This window comes from Lutjanus erythropterus, chromosome 9 (assembly GCF_056507025.1).
Source record: "Lutjanus erythropterus isolate fLutEry1 chromosome 9, fLutEry1.hap2, whole genome shotgun sequence".
Lineage (NCBI taxonomy): Eukaryota > Metazoa > Chordata > Actinopteri > Lutjaniformes > Lutjanidae > Lutjanus > Lutjanus erythropterus.
In genome coordinates this window covers 31,075,329-31,081,719 of record NC_139325.1, presented here as the reverse complement: position 1 = coordinate 31,081,719, position 6,391 = coordinate 31,075,329, and positions in this window count along the sequence as shown.

Here is a 6,391-nt window from a genome sequence, read left to right as displayed (position 1 = left end):
CTTTGCCCTCTTCTCTTTCTCTCTTTTAGCATTGCCATCTCTCTTCATCTGTCTCTCAAGACCACTAATCACAAGGCTCATCAGTTTAATTTATTACAGATTTTCACCAAAAAATAATCAGATTTTTTAAAAGCACAAGTATAATAGTTGGTAGCCTGGCAGACTATTTGGAATTCTTGGTTTATTTTTGATTTCCAAGGGGCATGCAGACCAAAATGCCTCTGCCAATGGGGTAGACCTACAGCCAATGAGAGCAATGAAATGTGTGGCATAGTGCTGAGAGACACATGCAATTTTGGGCATTGCTCGTTCTGCAGGAAAAGAATGGCGGCCTGGTCGCAGACTTTCTCAGATTACATCTAAACCGTGCGTGAGGCTAGCCAACGTGATCTTGCACGATCGTGTGATATTGCGGATCCAGCTGCCTCGCAAGGTAAAGTGGTTTGGGCAGCAGGACCGCTTACCACGTTCTCATGGGAGGTGAGAGCAACAGTTGGTGACCGTAATCTACCTGTAGCAGAGGAAGAAATGACAAGAAAACATGGAGGAGCAGAGTGAAACCGCAAATACAGAGCAGGAGGCATCCAACAAAGGATCCCAATCAGGCTGGCATTTATTTGCACCTGTGAACCTTAAAACCTGTAACCTGTTGAAATTATTGTTGGTAGAAATATGTTGGTCATCTCTGCCGTGGAGGCAGTAGTACTGCCAAATGGTTACATTAAAATTAAATAAATGATTTGCCACTGTTAGCTAGATAACATTCTCTTGGATAAAGTGACATAAAGTGAGTCAGTTTTTGAAACAAAAACATGACATGCAGACAACCTTGCCACAGTAAACACTCCAAAGCACATCGTGAAGAAATATGACCATTACATTATATGAAGATTCATAATGGCAGGCAGTGATAGTTAAATGAAAGCAGTGTGTTGAACATGGAGAAATCCCAACACAGTCCAGTTTTCATTCCTCTTTTTTCGTCACGTTATATTTTTTTTTCTCATTTGTTTGGAAAGGTGGCCTTCAGAAATCTTTTAACAATCAGAAGTGGACCCATAGGCAACGCAGTGACAGAATCTTGCTTCATATGTGATCAGCACCATCCAGTTTGACAGTTTTATTCATGAGCCTGCAAAGCCTGACATCACTGATGTATGACTTTTCTAATCTGGACTGGTGACTCCTCTGTTCGTCATTGTATCAGTGGTTGGGATTGGCCCAAAGATCTACCAGAGCAAAGAAAACATAAACTCTCTGATTTCTCTGGTTCCCAGGCTAAATAGTTGGTCTACATCTGAATGACACCTGGATTTTTATCCCTCACAGCTAAATGTTGTTCCTGCAGCACAATGAAACTCATCACAATATTTTACAATAAAGTCTTCACATACCTTGAGGCAAAAAAAGGCTGGTAAAGAGAGTCAAACACTTATTCACACCAAAGAAACCCAAAAAAATGTTTTCACAGGTGGCTGGCCAAGCCAGGACAAAAATGTGAGTGAATACTGGAACAGCTTTAAAAATCTTTAAGACACATTGTCCCTGGCTTCTTGTTGTGAACAGTATTGGACTCAGGCTGTCTGAAGGTGAAAAAAATAAAAAGGGTAGCAGCTGCATGAGATGGGGCTCCAGTATGCAGACAAATAAAATAGTTTTATAACATGATTTAAATTATACTGATAGGAAAACAGGAACTTTTAGGTAAGTAAATAAGTAGGATTTGTCAGTTGCTGATTGTGGTAGTTGATTGTTGAATCTTATTTCCAGGTTGTCAAATAAAGAATTTTTTGGGTTGGTAAACACGGGGGTGTCCACACTTTTTTGACTGCGGTGGCATCATATGTGCGTACATGCCGGACAATTTACCATTCCATTAATATCTACAGGATCTTATAGTTTCTTCCATTCCTTTATTTATTCCTTTATATAAAAGTCCTAAAAAAAATCCATTGTACTTCTGTCCTCAGGCTGTATAACTCCTAGATTCCACCTTGAAAAGGTTTTCTTTCTTTTTTTTGAGTAATTTATTATACATTCATCCTTTTGCTATATATTGTTCTTTTGTGTGTTTTTTAATTTTGTGAGTAGCATAAAGAGAACTACAAGAAACATCTTATTATACCAGCCTGTGTTGCAAAATGATCAATAAAGCCAATTTACCTTGTAAAAAATTACAAGTAGGCTACCTAAAAATGAAAACTATGCACATTTAAAAATACTGGTATGTGGTTGTGAGTTTGTTTTGCAGTCTTTTTTCTGCCCCTAAGGCGGCTCCAATGCAGAGACCCCAGAACAATGGCCAAGACACTAGTGAATGACTTAGTGAAGCTGGGAATTGTAGTCTCAAAGAAGACAGTCACTAGAGCCCTGCACAGGAATGGACTGTGAGGTTGCAGACCAAGAAAAACTCCACTTCTACAGAAGAGACACCTTCAAGTCAGACTGAAGTATGCTAAGGACAACCTGGAGGAAGATTATGCATACTGGAAGCGTGTCCTTTGGTCAGATAAGACAAAACTAGAGCTCTTTGGCCACAGAGATGTTGCTTATGTTTGGAAAAAGAAGGGAGAGACGTATAACCCAAAGAACACCGTCCCCACAGCGAAACACGGTGGTGGGAGTATCATGCTGTGGGGATGCCTCAGTGCGTCTGGAACTGGGAATCTCGCCAAGGTGGAAGGAATCATGAAGAAAGAAGGATAGGTGAAGATTTTGAAAGAAAACCCCAAGTAGTCGGCAGCAAAACTGGGTCTGAGTCGTCGCTTTGTCTTCCAACACGACAACGACCCAAAACATATGGCGCTCCTGATGAAGAACTACCTCTAGAAGACCAAAGTGAATGTTACTGACTGGCCTGCACAAAGCCCTGCCTGGAATCCCACTGAAAATCTGTGGGGTGAACTGAAGACCAAGGCCCATGCCAGAAGACCATCAAATCTGGAGGAGCTTGAAAGATTCGCCAAAGAAGAACGGGCTGGGATTCCTCAGGAGACGTGTCTGAGACTTGTTGAAAACTACAGCAAATGACTGCAGGCTGTTATCCAGCAAAAAGGATACACAGTTAACTATTATGGGCTAATAATTTTGTGCAAAGTAAAATAATGTATCCAAAATAAAACTAGGATGTTTGGAAAAGCTGTGTTAAAAAATCCTTGCTCTGTTTAACAGGACTTGGGAAATAAATTTCATATGGGGGCTAATAATTTTGTCCTCATCTGTAAATGGCTTTGAAGCTAAATTTACACACACTTGCACATATCATGATAAACTAGGGATAGGCAATCTCCATATTTGAGAGGGTGAAAACAGCGTTTTCTGCCAAATATTACTTCAACCATAAATCGAGTATGAAAATAGTTTAATAATTAAATTGTTGTTGAGATGCTGGATTTAGTAGCCTGACATGGCTTCTTTTTTTTTTTGCCCCAGGCAAGTCCAATCCTTATTGTTGAGCCCTGACATGTTGTGAAACAAAACTAGTTCCTGAATAAATAAAATGTTTTCAACAAGGGGGGACTTTGACTCATTACCTCATCCTGCCTATAGCCTAACTGCATTGAAAATGTGGGCATTGTTGTATATTCTTCATATTATGTGTTGCTTCAAATGTTATTTATCACTCTCTTCACCTGTATGTGAAAGTCAGTGAGTTCAAGAACTAACATTTTAAATACATAATATTTGTGAGAAATGACAGTCAGTATAATATTAAAGGTAAAATATGCAGCTGCAACGATGGCCAAGCAACATAGACAATGAATGGAGTGAGAGACCGGCATTAGCAAGAGCAAAGCAGTGAAGTAAAATGTTTCAAAAGTAGTTACAACCACAGTAGTTGCATGACCACACCTCCGCAGAACACCAGATTTTGTGCATCTGCAGCTGAAGCGATCCTTGTGCTCTGCCTGTGTGTGTGTTTATGTGTGTGTATCTCCCCCTGCAGCTCTCACATACAGAGAGCAGAGGAGAAAGACAAAGACAGCAATGGAAACGTGTTTTAGAGTCCTTCCTCACCTCACAATCTGCATGTAGTTACTGGCTGGGGGCTACACACCACTGCCCAAAGGCTGATGCCAAGCAGCATCCTGAACACAGCAAAAAATGGGAAAATAATAAAATGCAGGCAGAGTGTAAAGTCTCTGCAGATACAGACAACACCACACACTTCTAGCGAGTCTGTACATTGGGCCTGATGCAAGAAGCACTCATACAAGCAGATTCGTTCTTAAGTGGTTTGTATGAGGGATTTCAGAGAACGTGACACTTTCACTAATTTTCTAATATTTTGAATTGTCTTTAAAATCCAAACACAATTTACTAGCAATCCAAACCTTCATGTGCAATTAGTCTACTGTTACTTTGAAGACATTTGATGTTTGAAAAATAAATTACACTTCCAAATTATGCTGACATTATCCTGTTTGACTGCATTTCAAATTCTAATTCTTGATTTTCACTTAAAGGCTTTCATCATTAATTTAAAGTAGCTATTACCTACTGTCAGATACTGGCCATATCATCACATGCAGGTTTAAGTTGCTGTCCAGGAGAAAATCCTCCACTGCAAAGCATGACGGTGCAGCATCACCTGTTAAGGCAAATATTCTGTCCTGCATCTCTGTGATGAAGGCTTCCTCACGACCCCCTCCTCCCATTGCAGTCATTGATCGGCTTGCTGTGATGAGACTTTTTTTTTATATCGAACCATTTCTTCTTCATTTTATTGACAGGACATAGGTGACACTGAATTAATGGCCCTCATTTTTACCTTTCTTGGGTTTAGCAAGTACCTTATTCCACTGCTGATGCTGTCTAAATTATAGATTTTCCTTTATGGATTTCTGAAAGCAGCATTTCCATCTCCAAACTTGTTAAGTTCTTCCTTTTACTCTTTGATGCCGTTTTCATGAATAAACACCTCTTGACATATGGGGCAGGAAGCACAGCCTTATATGGTATTATTAAAAGGTTAATTATGGTGAATCATTTGCACAGAAAGTTAAGGTAAGAATACAAAAATGTTCTTGCATGAGGCCCCTATTTTTCAGCATATTATGCATTTAAGTTTGCAGTTTTTGTCAAAACTTCTGGAAAGGTTAACTTCACGTGATGTTTTCACACATTAGGAAGGTTTAGTTGTTTGGAGATGACTCTGCACTGAATGTACAGAACAGTTGCAACAACATCATGTCAATCAAAGCTTAAAATTTTTAATTATCTTCCTTTTTTCTTTGTGATTAATCTAATACAGTATATCATGATCATTCCTTCTTTGCCTGAATTCACCTCAGCAGTACTTCATGAAAAGAATAACTGTTAATAATAGTAAGTACACTGTATTTATGTGTGTGCCTGTATGTCTGCCTGTCCCGTGGGATCCTGCATGGCCTCGGCACAAACAGCTCTTATCTCCTGCGATCGAGTCTGACGCTCCAAAGCTGCTGCCATCAGCCACAAACTCATTAATTACTCTTTAGTATCAAGCCGTAATTAGAGACACCAATCAGGCCCCCGCTCTGCTACCCCTCTCCACTCACCCCCACCCCCCCCATTCCCTATTAGCGCTCCACACCGTACTCTGTGTGCTAGTGAGCTAAGCTAGTTGCTGCACAGTAGCACAATGCCGAGATGAGCTCCCCCATGTGTGAGATTAGGCCGCGTGTGGTTAGACGGAGGCAGGAGAGGAGAGGAAGGGCGGAGGGAGGGACGGGTGAGGCAGGCTGGATGTGTGTTGGGAGAAAATAAAGGAGGAAGACAGGAGGGGAAGACAGAGGTAGTGAGGTGAGGGCGGGTAGAAATACAAGAGGGAGGTGAGGTGATGTCGGTGCTCAGGAGGAGTATTAATTTGACATTAATTGTGTCATCACCGCTTTAGGTCTCCCCCTCCTCCTACTTCTCCCCGGCACACACACACACACACAAACACACACCTCTCGCCTTCTCCCACTCTTGATGAGTGGATCATTGGCGGATGAAGAGAGAAAAGATCTGATTAGATCTGTCTTGTCTGTCTGCACTGGAAGAGGGTGAAACGGGGACAAGAGGGAAGAGGTGGGAGGGTGGGGGTTTGGAGTCATTAAGGACAGTGATTGGTTTAATAAGGCAAGAAGGAGAATGATAGATAGGAGGATTTCCTGGTAGGTCATTTTCTTTTAATCAGGAAAAACTCAGTAGACACCCAAGAGACGTTCAACTTGATTATGTAATCTGTTTTATTTTGGGGGAGTTTGGATGACTTAATGAAGAATATATATTTTTTTATTAGAAATAACTAATGTCATGGGCTTTTGAGATAACTTTGAGTTAAAACTTATAGTTGCCACTGTTATTATTTTAGCTGTTTGCAACAACTGTTCTAAAGTTCCCACTTAGTTATAATGTAAGTTTT